This window comes from Pyrus communis, chromosome 12 (assembly GCF_041283825.1).
Source record: "Pyrus communis isolate YQ-2024b chromosome 12, ASM4128382v1, whole genome shotgun sequence".
Lineage (NCBI taxonomy): Eukaryota > Viridiplantae > Streptophyta > Magnoliopsida > Rosales > Rosaceae > Pyrus > Pyrus communis.
In genome coordinates, this window is record NC_142576.1 from 23,042,656 (window position 1) to 23,049,755 (window position 7,100).

Consider the following 7,100-nt stretch of genomic DNA (forward strand, 5'->3'; position numbering starts at 1 on the left):
TTGAAATTCTTGTGTCTACTTTGAGGGGGATGCCATTCGTAGGCCCACACAACCAAGTAAACAGCCTACATTGAGATTGGTGAAATCGGGCTAGTGTGGTTCCCAATACAAAGGCAGTCTCGCTTAATTGTGTGAGTGGGCGTATGGATGACATGGTCCTCTAAGTGGACACAAAATTTTCACACCTCTCTTACGTGCATGTGTAAACATGAGTAGAAAAAGATAACAAGGACCTCTATGTGAGATTTTCCAAAATATACTAAATGTAGGTAAAACATTATCTTATGATTGGCTTTTAAAGCATATTATTAACTGAATCTCCTCCAAGGCAAGTGAGTATTTGCGTTGGACTTGAACTATGATGAGGAAGAGAATATGAACTTTGGACAAAGAACCTTCCTGCAAAACATACAGCATCGACTTTAGAGAGACTGCAAAAAATATATTTATTACTCGTTTGGCCCTGATTTTATGGGGTTGCTTCTGCATTTTAAAGAAGTTTTGGCTTGCTAAGCTGTTTGGTAAATGTCCCAACATCTGCTTATTTTGAAAGTTGTGTTGGAAAAAGAACGAACTTGTAGTTTTACCAAACAAGCAGACGTTGGGACATTTACCCACATACATTCAAACCACCCACCACCACTACCATCTCTGACCCCTAGACACAAATCTCAGACACGGAGGTCCCTTTCTTCCCTCATTTTTCGGCTGCATAGTAGTGGTCACTGTGCAATACTTTTCTCCGGCGAATTCTCGTCATTTCTGGCCAAGGTAAGCCTCGAAATTGGTCCCCATCATTGTAGATCATGTCTAGGTTCACAATTAGTTAGTTTTTGGGTGGTGTAGGACTCAGAAAACACAAGGGAAGTCACTGTGCAAAATCTGGAATTTCAAATCCGTGATCGTTTGGACACTTTCCAGCCATTTTTCTGGCCAACGCCGATCTCCATTGGGCCTCCTGAGGGTTGAACCTCTTCTCCACATTCCTAACTACATTTTGGGATTTGAATCACTCAATTTGGGCTTGTATCGAGCTTGGAGTGAGCTTTTGAAGTAGGACAATGAATCTGGAAAATTTCCAGAAATCGTGGGGTGGCGCGTGATGACCCGGGCTGCCACCTCATGGTAGCGCGTGGTGGAACTCGAGGTCCCTCCTTAGGTTTTTCGATGTGCCAAAATTTGAATCCGCTGTCTGTTTTCCCAATTCGATTCTTTTAGTAGAGTTTTATTCAATGGTCTCTATTTGTGGTTAGGTGCGTCGGTTGGAATTAACCCCGTCCTCCCTAGTTTGAGCGGCTCCTGGTAGTGGAATATCTGTGAGTGGATCCCTTCTTAAATTGCATGTTTGTATAAAATACAAGGCTTACATTCACGAAAATAATGATTTCATGATTTTAAGTTGGGTAAATTACACTTTCATACCTCAGGTTTGGAGTCTATTTCAATTCCTTACAACATCTTCAAAACATTTCACTTTCATACCTTAAGTACTCTTTTATTTCAAAATAATACCTCCGTTACATTTTCCATCTATTGATCTGTTAAATGCTGACATGGCTGCCAAATGTCTGCCACGTGGCAAATAAAAATAATTAATTTTTTTTTTTATAAAAACCTGAATTTTCACAAAAAAAAAAGAAAAAAGAAAAAAGAAACCCACTATCCCCACCCCACAACGATCCACATCCCTATCCTAACCCAAAACCCAAAAAACCTGCAGCAGCAGAAAGAAGAAGAAGAAAAAAAAACCTGCAGTAGTAGCAGGAAGAATAAGAAGAAGAGGGAGGAAGAAGAAGAAGGAAAAAAAAACCCCAAAGCCAGTTCTTCCCCCCCCCCCCCCACCTGGGGGCACCGCACGACCTGCCCCCTTCGCCGCCCCCCTCGGGTTAGGATCTCGTGATTTTCAGTATGTGTGGGTTTTGAAAATACTTTGAGTTTGAGATTATTTTTGGACTGGTTTTGTGGTAGATCCACCTAATCTCGGGTGGAATTTTTGTGGGTGATGGGGGATGGGAGAAAGGGGTGGCCCGGGTGGGACGAACTAGGGCTTTTTTTTTTTTTTTCCTCCTTATTCTTCTTCTTCTTCATGCATGTTTTTGGGTTCTGGGTTAGGGTCGTTGGGGGGGGGAGGCGCGGGAAGGCACTGGTTTCAATTTTTTTTTTTTTTTTTGAGAAAATTCAGGTTTTAAAAAAAAAATTAAAAAATATTTTATTTGCCACATAGCAGACATTTGGCAGCCACGTGACATATATGTGGCATCCACGTTAGCATTTAACAGATCAATGGATGAAAAATGTAACGGAGGTATTATTTTGAAATAAAATAGTACTTAAGGTTGAAGTGAAATGTTTTAAAGATGTTGTAAAGAATTGAAATAGACCCTAAACTTGAGGTATGAAAGTGTAATTTACCCTTTTAAGTTTTATGCATTATTTATGATTTATCGAATTACGTTTTACCAAACGTTATGAATTATTGGATTTACGCGTATGATATATTACGGATTTATGAATATGATTTATTATGGTTTATGAATTGATGCTTTGAGGTTTTGAGCTCTGGTGATTTGATATGAGATTTTGAATTACGTTTTCTGTGCTTATCTAGTGTGTTATCATATGACAAATACACAACACGAGTATGTAGACGTCTATGGCCATAGGACACAGTTGAGGATATTTATGACATACTCCTAGCTTTACTGGTGAAACCAGTGTTGGACAACATCACTAGCCACGGCTAGTGTCGGTGTGTTATGTATATGTGTGTGTCTGTGTGTGTGTGTGTGTGTATGGCGTAACCCAGAGTTGTACAGCTTCACCTTCGGGTGATAGGACCTATCATATTTCTTCACTGGCGTACCCCAATATCGTATAGCTTCACCTTTGGGTGATAGTTATGCCTTCGGGCGACTGTGATACCCCTAGTTGAGTACTTACACACCCAGAGTTGTACAGCTTCACCTTCGGGTGATAGGACCTATCATATTTCTTCACTGGCGTACCCCAATATCGTATAGCTTCACCTTTGGGTGATAGTTATGCCTTCGGGCGACTGTGATACCCCTAGTTGAGTACTTTATTATTTTGGGTTTACGAGCTTTCTCGGATTTGCCTTTGGACGATTTTTGATACCACTTTTAGATATGGTTTTATTACCTACGAATGTTTTCATGGCACATTAGGGTTTTCAGAAAACCTACTATGTAGCATTATTTATGTTTTCAAAATAGGAGGTTAGTATGCTCAGAAAGAAATCGGTTTTATTATTATTAGTATTAGTATAAATTATGGTCCACTCACCCTTTGTTTTGTGCCCCCTTCAGGAGTTAGAATTGAGGCATACGAACTCGGCGTTAGGGCACTTTCGCATAGGTATCTTCGAGTATTCTCAGTGTAGGACCCATTCCTTGTTCGTAACTTTTTTTATAATAATTCTTTCACATTATTCTTGATTAGTTGTATGCTCTGAACACATTTCCGCATTGGCACTTCCGCATATGTATCTTCGTCACCCTCGGGTGTTGGCCAACACGTGCCTATCCTAATATTTGGGGATATCGGGGTCGGGGTGTGTCAAGAGCCACACTTGAAATCAATTGTTAGCTCAAGTTTTATGCCTGGGACTAAGGCTTTAGGGGAATGACTTGGATTTTTGTTGGACCATCATACTAGTGTGAGGCCGATGAGTTGTGTGGTGCTTTTAGTATTTGCAACAAGTGGATGTATTTTCATTGTCATTGCCTTGAAGGATTTGAACCTAAAGTTAGCGAAAAATGGAGACTAGAATATTTCTCAGATGGCTATGTGAGGAAAATTCCTTTTCACTGCAGACCTGGGGAAATGCTTCATTACTTACAAATTGCATCTCTGAATTATGGATTATAAAAAAAGACGACTAGAAAGACTGCTGTTATGAATTGCATATCTGTGATTACTTCGATCACAAGAATAATAATTAGCTATAGTTAAAGGGTTAAATTGTAAGAGATTTGGGGGTTGAATTGTAATGATCTGGGATCTTTGGGTTGATTGTAATAGGCCAAGTGTTGTAGGGAGTTAATTCAAATAGCTGGCAATCACACACTGAATTGCTAGCTAGTGGTATATCTCTCTCTCCACACTCATTGTAACGGTTAGATTTGAACAAATTGAAAGAATATTCCAGTCTCAACTTCTTCTCCATTTGCATTGCCGCCATAGCTGCTTAGTTTAGGTTGAATTCCAGCTAAGGATTGCGATTCTAACATTGGTATCACCTATCCGATTTTGGTTTTCCTTGCAGTGTATGCCCTTCACCAAACCACCATGGATGCTCAGGTTTCTGCTTTGGAAACTTTATTTGCTTCCTACCTATTCTGATCGTTGAAGCTATGAACAATGCGTTCGATGCTAAGCTCCCTGGCTAACTCCAAGCACACCTTTTGGTGTACTTAGAGCAATTTCGTCTTGAGCTCCAACTTAAGGGAGACGATGAAGGTTCTTCTGCTTCGCCTTTCACTGAACCTCATTTTCACCAAGATACTGATCCGGGTAACCCACATTGAACTTAGATCTGGGCTGATGGAGGCCCTAATCCTCATCCTCCATGGTAGCAGCGGATTGATTTTCCTAGATTCATTGAGTAGGAAGATCTATTAACCTAGATTTACAAAGAAGAACAGTTCTTCAACTTCTACAATATTTCTCATCTTCAGTGAGTGTTGACAGCTTCCTTCCATCTGGAGGGGGAGGTGCAACAATGGTTCCGATAGATGGACTGCCTCCATACTACACTAAACTAGCAGGAATTTTCTCAAGCTCTGTATCGAGAGTTTGGACCTTCTGAATTTGACGATAGTGCTGAGGCCCTTTTCAAGCTCAGGCAAACTGACACCCTCCGTGAGTATGTCACTGAATTTCGCCGTTTGGCTAATTGCTCTCTTGACATTGGTTCGATCCTTCTTAAAAGCTGTTTCATAAGGGGTTTAAAGAAGGAATTGAAATATGATGTTAAACTTTTGAAGCCGGTAACTGTGCATAATGCAAAAATCTCTAAGTTTAAACCTACCCATACTAAACCTTCTCCCACAGTGAAATCTCACACTACATATGCTACTCCTCTGACTCACATTATACCTCGCCAGGGTAACTTAGCTATTAATAAATTGTCTCTTGATGAAATTTGAAGGAAACGAGAAAGGGGAAAATGCTAGTTTTGCAAATGGTCAAAGGGACATAAATGTGGGTTGAAACAACTCTTTATGTCAGATGTGTTGGAATCTGATGAATTGGAGGTGGAACATCAGGAAATACCCTCAGAATTGCACAACATGAAGTTAGTGCTTGTGCATTTTATGGCACTAATGGAAGGCAATCCTCCAAAACCATAAAAGTAGAAGGGCAAATCAATAAACAATGTGTTAAAATCCTCTTGGATTCTGGCAGCACACATAATTTCATTGATTCCAAGCTTTTCCAACAATGGGGATATCAAGCTTTCCTTATTAAGTCTTTTGAAGTGATGATAGCATATGGGGGTAAGGTTAGCAGTTCAGGATGTTGTAAACATGTTGATCTTACATTGGGAGGGTATAATTGCAATGTGGATCTGTATTCTCTACCACTAGGGGGTCTAATATAGTCTTAGGAGTGTAGTGGCTATCCAAAAGGAGTCCTGTGTAGTGGGATTTCTAACTACTCACGATGGAGTTCACTAAAGATCACCACACTTACAAATTATCCTACAAGGTCACCCCTAAGCCTACCATTCAAGAAGTGACATTGCGGTGCCTAGATAAGGAGATCTTTAACTCCAATTTAGGTATGTTTCTTTACTTCATGGAAGGGAGGAAAGTTGAGGCTTACGAATTAAGTGGAGAATAGCTTCAAGAACTTTAGAGTTTGCTTGGAGAATTTGATGAGGTTTTTGCCTTGCCCACTAAGTTACCTCCCCACAAGGTACATGATCATCACATTCCACTAATACATAGAGCTAAACCACCCAACATTAGGCTATATCATTATGGTTCATTGCAGAAAAGTGGAATTGAAAAGGCAGTTTAGGAATTGCTTGATGTAGAATTCATTAAACAGAGCCATAGACCCTTCTCATTCATTGTCTTATTAGTGAAAAAGAAGGAAGGCACATGGATGATGTGCATTGACGATAAGGAGCTCAATTCACTCACTATCAAGGACAAGTATCTCATTCCCTTGATAGATGACCTCATAGATGAATTGCATGGGGCGCAATACTTTTCCAAGTTGGATTTAAGGTTTGGATATCACCAGATCTTGATGAAACCAGAAGATGTGGAAAAAAAAAAACTTTTAGAACTTATGAAGGGCATTATGAGTTCCTTGTGATGCCTTTTGGTCTTATCAATGCATCAGCCACTTTTCAAAGCCTAATGAATGATTTGTTCAAGCCATATCTCAAAAAACATATACTAGTTTTCTTTGATGATATTCTGATATATAAGAAGACTTGGAAAGACCACTTGATTCATTTGCAGCTTGTATTGGGAATTCTCAGAGATAACCAGCTTTATCTCAAGAAATCTAAATGTTCATTTGGACAAGCTTCTGTGGAGTATTTCGGGCATGTTGTATCTCATGATGGTGTAGCTGCTGATCCTTCCAAGTTGCAAACCATTTAGGAATGGCATATTCCCAGGAATGTGAAGGAATTAAAAGTGTTTTTGGGACTCACTGGCTACTATAGGAAATTTGGGCCAGGTTATGGTAAAATATGTTAATCCTTGTACAAGCTCATAAGGAATATGGGTTTAAGTGGGATTCAGAGGCTACATTGGCTTTTGAACAACTCAAGTCTATTATGGTTTCACCACAAGTTCTTGCTCTCCCAGATTTTTCTAAGACTTTTGAGTTAGAATGTGATGCATCTGGATATGGTATTGGTGATGTGTTACATCAATCAGGGAGACCTATAGCTTTCACCAGCCAATCCCTAGGCCCTAGAAATCAAGCTCTTTCCACCTATAAGAGAGAGTTGATTGTTATAGTACATGCTGTGAAGAAGTAGTAGAACAATCTTCAGGGAAAACACTTTATTATCAAGACTGATCATAACGGTTTCAAATATTTCCTAAACTAGA

At 39.7% G+C, this 7,100-nt stretch overlaps 1 pseudogene; it reads left to right on the forward strand.

The window, feature by feature from the left end:
• The first annotated feature begins 4,473 nt into the window (after positions 1–4,473).
• Positions 4,474–6,641, forward strand: LOC148692529 (uncharacterized; annotated as a pseudogene).
• The last annotated feature ends 459 nt before the right edge of the window (positions 6,642–7,100 follow it).